The sequence below is a fragment of the Sycon ciliatum genome, chromosome 13, assembly GCF_964019385.1.
Source record: "Sycon ciliatum chromosome 13, ocSycCili1.1, whole genome shotgun sequence".
Lineage (NCBI taxonomy): Eukaryota > Metazoa > Porifera > Calcarea > Leucosolenida > Sycettidae > Sycon > Sycon ciliatum.
The window spans coordinates 23729711-23740075 of record NC_088655.1 but is presented as its reverse complement, the minus strand read 5'-3'; the positions used below and the strand labels follow the sequence as shown (position 1 = coordinate 23740075).

At 45.5% G+C, this 10365-nt stretch overlaps 1 protein-coding gene across 2 annotated transcripts in view; it reads right to left on the bottom strand.

The window, feature by feature from the left end:
* Positions 1-5148, bottom strand: part of LOC135829620 (macrophage mannose receptor 1-like) — a 40452-nt gene extending 35304 nt beyond the window's left edge. Inside the window, exons 1-2 of one of the 2 annotated variants that reach the window (XM_065342021.1) lie at positions 4927-5148; positions 4404-4549 (exon numbers count right to left, since the gene is read on the bottom strand). The gene's annotated coding sequence lies outside the window, so the exon portion shown is untranslated. Of the gene's footprint in view, positions 1-543; positions 776-4403; positions 4550-4926 lie in introns of those variants that run through there. The other variant, XM_065342020.1, reaches the window with a different exon arrangement.
* Between the last annotated feature and the right edge of the window lie 5217 nt (positions 5149-10365).

Genomic DNA, 10365 nt, shown 5'->3' with positions numbered 1-10365 from the left:
CAGTCTAAAGCGCAGTTTATGAGTTATCATACCTGCAGTGTTGCGATCACATCCCACAAATCACCTGTGGGGACGCGGCGGACAGAGGAAAAAGGAATAAACAACTCCTTTTCCTAAGTCGGCAGGAAAACCGCGAGCTCCCATGTAGGGAGCAACACATTCTTCTCCTTTTCCTAGTGGTCATTATTATTTTTATTATTATTATTATTATTATTTGGAAAGGATTGGGAGAACTTCAAATTCAAAGGATCAGTCGGGGAAGTGAACTGCCTGAAAAGAGAAAAAAACGCCGTCCTGGTGGGTCTTGCGTTTTTTTCTCTTTTCAGGCAGTTCACTTCCCCGACTGATCCTTTGAATTATTATTATTATTATTATTATTATTATTCTCATATCCGTTCCCAAGGGGAACTCACGACAATGGAGTGAAAAACATAAACAAAAATAAAAACATGGTGATGTGGAGATAATAGTGTTGCATACATTGAGTACAAAATAATACAGATACAATCAGTGCATCACAAACAACGATCTGTATAAGCTCACCAACACCGAGCCAATATCTGGAATTGCGAAGCGAGCTAGATGGCGGTTACTCGGGCACATTCTACGCCAACCAATCGGCACAAACGGGAACCAAGTAATGATGGCATACCTAACTGCAGAGGAAACAACTAAACACAGGAAGGGAGCACCTCGGTCCTGCCTGGTAACCACCCTTCAGCGAGACTGCAAGCTAACTGCAGTTGCACTGAAGACGAATCGACACCTAGACACGCTCCGGGAGTTTGCGGCCGATCGAACGAGATGAGGCAACATCTGCTTGACCATCACATGAACATATGGACTGTCTTACGTGTGTGGTCGGTGCTTGTGCTCACTACTATATCAGGGTCCACAGTGGTCATAATAAGGTCATAATGATATTATCATAAAACGCCGACATACCATGCCACTTGAAGATCGCTTGAGGGTATGTACATGTATGCTGCGCCTGCAGAATACGCGCAAACAGTTCCTGATCTTGCTGTGACATAAACAGTACTAAACACCCCCCCCCCCCCCGATGGACGTCAACAGTAGGCGTGCAAAAGGGAAATTCCCTTGGAATGCCTTCAGCAAGCAAGTGGGAGAAATCAATCGTCATCCTGGTACGGATAGACATGCAGCAGACGCAATCCACATCGTTCTAGACAGAACACTCTATCCAATCACTTTAGAAATTAGACAGGACACTCGATCCATATCACTGTAGACAGTTGAACACTTAATCCACATCCTGGTACTACAGGAGATGCAATCCACACCCGCTAGACAGCAGACGCAGTAATCGTTCGCTTTGGCGCAGCCCAAGACAGGTCCCAATATGGAATCCTGCCAACCGATCCAAGATGGCGGATCATGTGATTACTAGCAATACACCAATTTATCTATAGAAAAGGATGTCCCGATAATTATGATGAGTTGGCTGTTGTTGCTAATACAGCTGTTCCTCTTGTGGCCGAAGTATTTTGGAAATTCTAACAGACGATGGAGGACGCGGACTAGAAAGTCACTGAGGGAAATGACACGTGGGTAGAAATGAAAAGGACGCCCGCCACATTTAACATTTTCTCCTCCTGGCCTCCCTATGTTGTACGGCATGGTAACAGTTGAGTTATCCAATTTGAGAATAAGGAGTGCTACAAGCTCTGTACTATGTCCGTTTAGCATGTCAGGGTCCGGTTGTCGTAACACACGGGCACGCATGCACACACGCACACACACGCGCGCACGTACAAAACATTGCACTGGTGTGAGTCGAGTCAAATGTACTCGACGACGGCACTGGTCTGTGAGTATGCAGTGAAGCTCACTTTTAGGTTTTTCTTTAAAATAAACACGAACGCGACGAAATTTGGGAAACTTGAAAGAAATTTAAAGCGGCGTTCATGTAAGTGCATTGTACTGGGCAGATGTCTGCTTACACGAAATTCTGCTAACAATGGGAATATTCCCTGATCTCTAGACATTCTGGGCGTAATGGTAGATGGGCAGCTCTCCTGGGAGCCTCACGTCAATCACACAATCCAGCAGGTGCGGAAGTCAGTAGGTGCGCTGTGGCGGAGCCGCCGAAGCCTCACCCTGGCGTCAAAGATCCTGTTTTACAGGTCGATGATCCAGGGTAGGTTGTCGTACGCTTCCAACGCCTTTCATCCGTCACTTCAAATTGGCAACATGGAGCCCCTCACACGTCTAACGAAGTGCGCTATCCGCGGCTTCTTCGGTCTGCCACCGTGGTCGCGCACGAGCCCGATCTTTGAACAGCTCCGCCTCACCACCCTGGAGGACATATTTAACATTAAGCTCCTCATCTTTGTCCGTCGTTGTCTGCTCTCCCGAGCTAGCTCCCTCTTCACCAGCTTCTTCGTGAGAGTTACTGGTGACCGCACTCGGGGAGCAGCACATTACCTCGTTCGAGTACCATTTTGGCCCGGTCCTGCGGGTCGAGCGACCATGCAGTTCATCGGCGCAGTCCTGTGGAACCAGCTCCCGCCTGATCTCCGTTCCGAGCCCAGCCACCTTCAGTTCTGTGCCCTGCTAAAAGCGCATCATGGCTCCGCTTAAATGCTTTTCGGCTAGTGTGTTTCTGTGGTATAGCGGACTGAAGAATAGTAAACGTGTTTTGCAATATATGTGTGAAGCTATTTTGTATATAGTATGTTCCCATTCCGTTTTTGCTTTGGTGTAGCCCTGAGGTTGATTGCTCATTTATTTCTACCCTTCCTCTCTCCATACTTCTTCCCCCCCCCCTCTCTCTCTCTCTCTCATTCCTTCTGTCGTCCACATGTATCAAAGGAGGCGAAATCGCCTGTTTGTGGTGCGACGTTAAATAAACTTCTACAACAACAACAACAACATTCGTGTGTTGTGTAGCATTCACTGTGGGTATGCAGGCATGTTCAACTGTGCATCCGCATGCACGCACTTCGCTATCAACAATGATCACACGTCAATGAAGCAAGCAAATCTTCAAACGGCGGAGAAAAGATTTGTTTGCTTCAGTGATGTGTGATCATGGTACTACTGGCTCTGTCCACTGGTCATACAGCACTGTACACAACCTGAGGACCTTAGACAACTCTGTGTACTCGCAGACATCTACACGTACCGGTATATCTATTCTGGTAGTCAGGTTCGGATCTTGTTTCTCTAAGCCCACCTCTCGTCAACGTCAGCTCTGAAATTGCCCCGCAGGTACTGCTAATTCGACACGCAGCCATTAGACAATTGACGCTGCGAATGTCACTTTTGGCTTCCCGGGTGTGCCTGTAGGCACCTCGGAAACCAAGTTGTTGTATACTTTATTTATAGTGGAAATCAAAACAGGCAAAATGCCTAATAACATTGGACCCACTGAGTGCTCCCGGTAAACGTTTTAAGTTGGACTCGGATGGAGAGCCGAGGATAAATTTATAGAAAAGAAAAAGGACCAAGGAACTACACGTTACGCTGTAACTGGACATTATAGCGTAACTTGCAGTTCCTTGGTCCTTTTTCTGTTCTATATTAAAACTGTTAGTTGAGCAATACTTTAGGCAGCAAGAAAGTGTACTTAGTATCCAAGGTACAGTACATGTACGTTTTATCCTAGCATGCTGTCAGGTATGGATCAATGCACCCGTGCTCTGGACAATGTACGTACTAAGCAAGAGTATGTATTATCAGAGTACTCAATATCATCAGAGTAGAATTAATATGTACACGAATGTTCTTCACTAGGAAGTATGGGCTCCAGCGGCAGGTATTGACTCTGTTTTCTCACATCATAGAGCTCACTCTTCCCGTGCCTGCCATGGTACATTGAACAGTATTGAATTATGCATGACTGCCAAATGGCTTGAGACAGGCAGTAGTTACCTACTTAAAGTCTTTACTGCTCCCTGTTTTGAGATCAGAGCAAGTCGACACGTTCTTTGTGGGATACAGTCTTGTGCATAAGTCTGCTGATGGTGGCACGAAGCAAGAAACTCTCCGAAGAAACAACTTTTCTTGCACTCGACCTTTTGAGTACCTGGTGAACACGAGTCGCTCATATGTACAGTTTTAGCATGGTTGCATTGCTAGTATTCCGTACGCACGCACGCGTTTGTGTATGTGTACGTGTGTATATGGTTTTTTGTTTGTTTGACAAACAGGATGATTGGAATAGAGTGAGGAGAGAGAGAGAGAGCGAGAAGAAGAAGATAGACCCAAACACAGACAGATAATTTTAGAGAGTGGACGACAAAATATACTGAAGTAGAGAATTGCAATCAATAGCGATGGGCAGAGAGCCTATAGTAATGCGACTGGGTGGCCCAAGATTCCCATTAACGTTACCCTGTGTCGTAATTGAAGGTAGGAACGAAAATTCTTAATCTTACCGCTTCTTGGTGTAGGAGATGTCCTCGTTTGTCTTCGCAAGTCACGGATAGACGAATAGGCAATACCACGGGAGTCAGCTGTTGATCATCAACAGCCTTTTCCTGCATTGACGGCTCTTGCCAGTGTTGCCTTTGTCCTGCTAATGCTACTTGAGAACGGTTTTATTCACAACACCATGAAGTAAGAGTCAAAGCAAAAAGACAACCCAATTTCGGAAATAAATAGAACACTCAATCGAAATAATTATAAAAGTGAACACAGAAGCTTCACACGAAATCGTTACCTAATACGAATGCCTACCGGCATGCAAAGGCGTCCTGCTAATGCTAGTATGCATAAAGCGAAATCTGGTAGTATTCGCTACTTGTACAAGATATCAGGTCTAAATGCGTCACATAGTCCATGCTATCATTCTCACTGTGTGATGACGCCACAATAACCACCACCGTAGTAAAGTACATAAATTATATCCAACAGGCACTATTCTCTGTGTACTTCTGAAGTACATCATCTCGCGCTCACCTTATGAAATTTTCATCTGTGCGTAGACCTCGTAGCATTCCTAAGCAGGTCTTGCTGTGCACAGGTCCGCAGAAAGGTGACAACTAGTACTGAGTACTGTAAAAGCCAAAATAGATAACGAAGTGCTAATTCCAACGAGTTAACGAGGAGAAATCTGTCGTTAAAAAAATTGAAATCGTTATACAGAAATCGATACACAAGTCATCAAGCGACGGAAGGCGAGAAATTCGTTGTTACTCCGAGTTTCGTGCGAGAGTACTCATCAGGCAACTTCATAATCGATACATATACTACATGTTCTATTGAGCGTTGAGAATGAGTGAGACTGGTTATCTTTGGTACACGTAAACCAGTCAATCTTGGCAAATCGTTATAATACGCGCCTCGCGAGAATAGTGGCTTTAAGTTTTACAGGCTTGTTTCATTCTAAGAAAGCCGCTCACGCTCCTGCGCATGTCCTTCCATGTAGAGCGTGCCTGAAGCACTGCCCATTCCCTATACATGTACATATACATGTATATGACACTGGTGGGGAATACCTTGTGGAAGCCCAACAGTATACTGCGACGTACATTGGAAGGGGCTGAGGAGCCAGTACATTGATTTTCCAGTGGCAACTAGTCGGTTATCACGGAAATCTCAAGGGCGAAAAAAGGTGGTTCGGAATGGCGTCGGTCAAAATAATGTGTCCTGAGATGAATGGTAATTCTGCACAGACACGTCAAAGTTTCATGCCTTTCTGGTCAGAGCTATTCTAAGCTTCCATTTGGTATTTCACACTCAAGCAGAGAGGTGACAATTCCCGTAAACGACCCCCTAGCGCTCTGGAGACACATGTAGCTTTAGGATACGGAAACAGCTCAAGAACATTATTGCCTTCCAACTGCCCAACGCATCTCCAACTCCCAATTAACGTGCCCAAAACAGGTTGGTCTTGTTTCACGTCCAGTTCGTGAACAGGTTATAGACAACTCATAAAACCAACTTAGAAGTTGCGACTTCGGCTGTATTAATGATCAATCAACTGCATCATCCCCTCACCCCCACCGTTAGGCGCTGAATCTGCCGCTAGGGTTTACCGGGTGTAAGCGGTCGTCGTGAGTTCCCTTTGGGAACGGACACGATAATTACTTAACTGGATTTTTTAGAACACGGAGGCTCCACTGCAGTCAATTCATATTATGATCAGTCAACACCACTGCACGAAGGTCGTTGACTCTGCAAATTGTATGCCGCAATTGTCCTCGCTGTGGTGATGGTGATGTGCGTGCAGAAATGTGCAGCGTCAACGACCTTTGTGTACATGTAGTGGGGGCGACTGATCATAATACTTAACTGCATCATAAAACAAATCAACAAAATACGTTTTCACCATCAGATAACTGTCAGTAGCATGTATGCTCATAGGTTGAGGGAATGGAAAAGGGAAAAAGTCGGAATAAAAATACGACTTTCACCACCAGGACAATTCTATTACGAATTGTCCAAGCCTCCCTGAACTCCAGTTCGTGTTCAGAAGTCGAGTCTGGAATGGGGAAGGGGGGGGGGGAAGAACCCACAAATCACCATTCCTTGCTAAACAATAGAGCTCTGTGGCCGCTGGCTAGCGTCAGATGCCACTAATAATAAAGTCTTCAGATTGTGATGTATTCCAACTGACGAATATCACCACCCGTTTGGTTCTGCGAATTCAAATAAAACCCTAGCGCTGGTGTTTAGTGTCTAGTGTTAGCGGTGGTCGTGAGTTCCCTTCGGGAACGGACACGATAGTTTACTTTGTTTAAACTTTTTATTCAAATAAAAACGTGTGGAACAAACACAAATGCACACTATGGGCTCGTCGCCGTTCCCTAGCCTCTTTGGTAACAGGTGGGCCTCTCGCATGTTGCCATTCGCGACGACTAGATTTAAAGGGAAATTTAATTCACCCAAGAACCTCACCGAAAGTAGTACGCATACCCGATCTCCCTGTCGTGCGTCCATCGAGCTATAAAGCCGGGACCTCTGGTCGGCTGAGCTTAATAAAATGGGCCCCACCACCACACTCCCTTATTCACTTTAGTGTTTGGAGAAACGTGGATTTTGTAGGGAAAACACAAAATGGAGGCAATATTAATCACCCATCCTTTGCCCGATCTGCATAGCCAATGATGCTTCATTGTCAAGCTTCTGGGCACGTCTTGCTCCTTATATTCACAAGAATTTCGATATAGGACTCGGATAGAGAGCCAAGGAAAATAATTAAATAGAAAAGACCACTGAATTGTAAAGTTCGTGACCCCTGGTTTTCATTCGAGTCCTGGATACTGGTGTAAGTGGTGAAAGTCAGTATTTTCTTGTGTGTGTGTGTGTGTATGTGTGTGTGTGCGTGCGTGCGTGCGTCATAGTGTGCGTGTATATTTGTGTGCGTTTGCAAGGCAGCAGTGCCAAGAGACAATTGAATCCTCCGCATCAGTTAGGTGGCTTCACTTGCTGTTAACAGAGGATTGTACATGTAAGTGACAGCTACTTTGAAGTATTAAAAACTTTAGTAGCAGTGGTGAGGCGTCATGCAGCTTCATTCATTGGAAAAAGGTTTCAGACGTCACGGTGGGTGCCATGTAGCACATTTTAGCATCAGAAATTGCATGTATATAACTGATCCTTTTCAAAATTTCACACCATTGCATACCTGATGAGGGCAATTTTGTCGAGACGTTGTAATAATTGATTGAGAAATGAGTTCGAGTTTGCGGAGTGAATGGGAAGAGAGCGAGTCTGCTCTGAAACCTTGTTTAGCTTTTAAAAATTATTATGCGATAAGTGACTCATCCATTAGTGATGTGATCTACATGTCTGTGGTTCTCAAAGCAATTCCCTCTCCGCAACCCACCGACACGAACACTACTAGCCACCAGCTGTGAATTGTTCTGAGCAATAGTCACTGCTTCCAACATCCAGTATTCATTTATTTTTTTATTTTAGCAATCGCGTGGTACAAGCCAGTGAAAAGGTTATGTGCGATATCCACTGCCATGGCGATAATAGAGGGGAGAAAGAAACAAATAAAAGAAAGGGGAACTGAAAACGGCGGGAGCTAGGGCAGAGCTGGATATCAATAATAATTGTTAGTACGTATGTTGTATTCTGCAGCATTCTTCTAGAACCAACTGGCAATGCGGGCTTCCTTGATCCTAGTCTCGAGTTTTCCCTGATCGAACAGCGGAGTATGCGGAGTATTCTCAGCAATCCAGACTAGACGTTGATTTCCCAAGTAGTTTTACCCGTTTACGCATGTCGGGTCGAAATTTAAGCTGCGGGGGTATTGATTCATGTGAGGCAAAGCGATTCCTGCTGGCAGCTTGTTCTGCTGTCGTTACCTTGTACACATACTGATGGCGAATACCTCCCCGCTAATCCACAATGTCCAAATCCTTGTGTCATCGGACGCGACTCTAAAGTGATCGACATTTGACGTATCACTCCCTCTGGCTATCACGTGGAACTAGCAGTAACCAGAAATAATTTGCCTAAATTTCTGAGTTTAAAATGATATCAAGCGCACAAGTACCAACAGCCCTTACCCGTGTCTAAAATTGACCAATCAGCGACTTGCGGGGTCTAAGGGGGTAAACAATTACATTTTGGGATGATGCTGTCCTATCCTGCTATGGATTATGCTTTTGGCGCAGTACACACTTTTCCCCAGATGGGAATACTTCGAGGTAATTGCAATGCTCATACTGTCTCCTGTGATAATTCTTTGACGTTCGCCGCGAGTTCGCCCAGGGACAAGGAAACAGAGACGTCATATGCTCCTGCCTTCTGGATAAAGAGATGCTATCCAACGGTTCTCTAATGGCAGTAATGCATTATTGCTGCCATGCAGTAGTAACGCTGCGCCCTGTTCAGCCAATCAGCCGAAGATGCACGGAATGTTACCGATTTCTTTTCATTGGGCAAGGTAAAACACCAAAAGGCGCAGTAGCCTAGCGCCTTCTTTCAAGCCGTTGGCGTGGAGGGTTCGACTTGTGAAGGCTCCACGTGCTCTCCTCGTGTGCTACGTATGTCAGTCGTGAGTCTGTCCAGCATCAGTGATGCTGTCAGGCGGTGTAACCTTCACATTTAGAGCAGACAACATCCCTCAATTGGCCACCGAAGTCGCTTTTTCTAAGGTCGAAAACTACAAGCACCCCCCCCCCCCCCTCCCGGCCTGCTCCCGCCCATTCACACTGAACTAACTTGTCTGCAGCACATGTACATGTACATTCTAACTGTGCTTTTGTTTGGAACTGGTCCCCCCCCCCCCCTTTCACTATTTCCGCCAAGCGAAGGAACGTATATCTCTGGTTCTGGGTGCTTCATATCCACTGGTGAGAGAGTGACGACTATTGGGTTTGCTGCATGGCTTCCTAGCATGGGTGCAGTGAATGGGATTTTCGGTCTTTGAGCACATGCTGGTGAGCTGATCTACTCACCTCCCACCGCTTTAGGAGCTGCATCTGCGCCTTGATCCTTGAAGGGTGGTGGCGTTCCTACGGATGCGGAAAACTCGGCCTCTATATAGAGAAACCGAGTCTCACGCGAACCGTGAAATTTTTTTTCCTAGCAACTTCGTCTTTCCACGCAAGAATGTTTTTACAACCGTTACTATCGTACTGCTATCTCAGAACTGTGACCTGCAGAGTTGAAAGATGCAACACCTGTCCAAGGTGCAAAGTCACCGCTGCATGCTCGTCTGTCGGACATTCACACTTCACACTGACCTCCCAAGATAGCACTTGCACTTTCTTGCAGCACCTAGCCAGGTGGTTAGGGTCGGCCCCACACACACGCACGGATGAAATCTATAAGAAATTATTATAACGAAACAGCATGCTGTCCGCAGATCGAGTAATAATTATTATTATTATGTGTAATTTACACCAGCAGTTTGAGCTTGCGCATTAAATGTGAAAATGGTAGCGGTAGATGAACGTTGCAGCTGTGTGTGCGTGTGTGGACAACAAAGGGTGAGTGCGTATCATTTGAAGAGGGTGAGTGCTACACCGTTTTCTTTTTACCATTTTCACATTCAATGCATAATTAGCTCACACTGCTGGTGTAAATGACGCTATGTGTAACAGGGCGAGCTGCTATTTCAAGCCTATTTGTGCTAATTATTATGTGCATATACATCTCACAACAGCAGTTGTTTTGGTTACTGTACACCTTGAGATTATTGCGATGGTCTAATTTCTGCGAAATTCGCGACCGCGTGGAAATCGCGAAATTTAGACAGCGCGAAAAGGAGATCCATGAAAGGTTTAGCAAGAATGCCACAGGTTTAGCAAGAACGCCATTCGGCAATCGCAAAATTAAAACCTCGCAAACCTGTCCGGATTCTGAAAACGCGAACTAAAAACGCCGCGAAAATTTCACGCTCTACAGTAGATAAATTCAGCCCTGGTGCCTGTAACT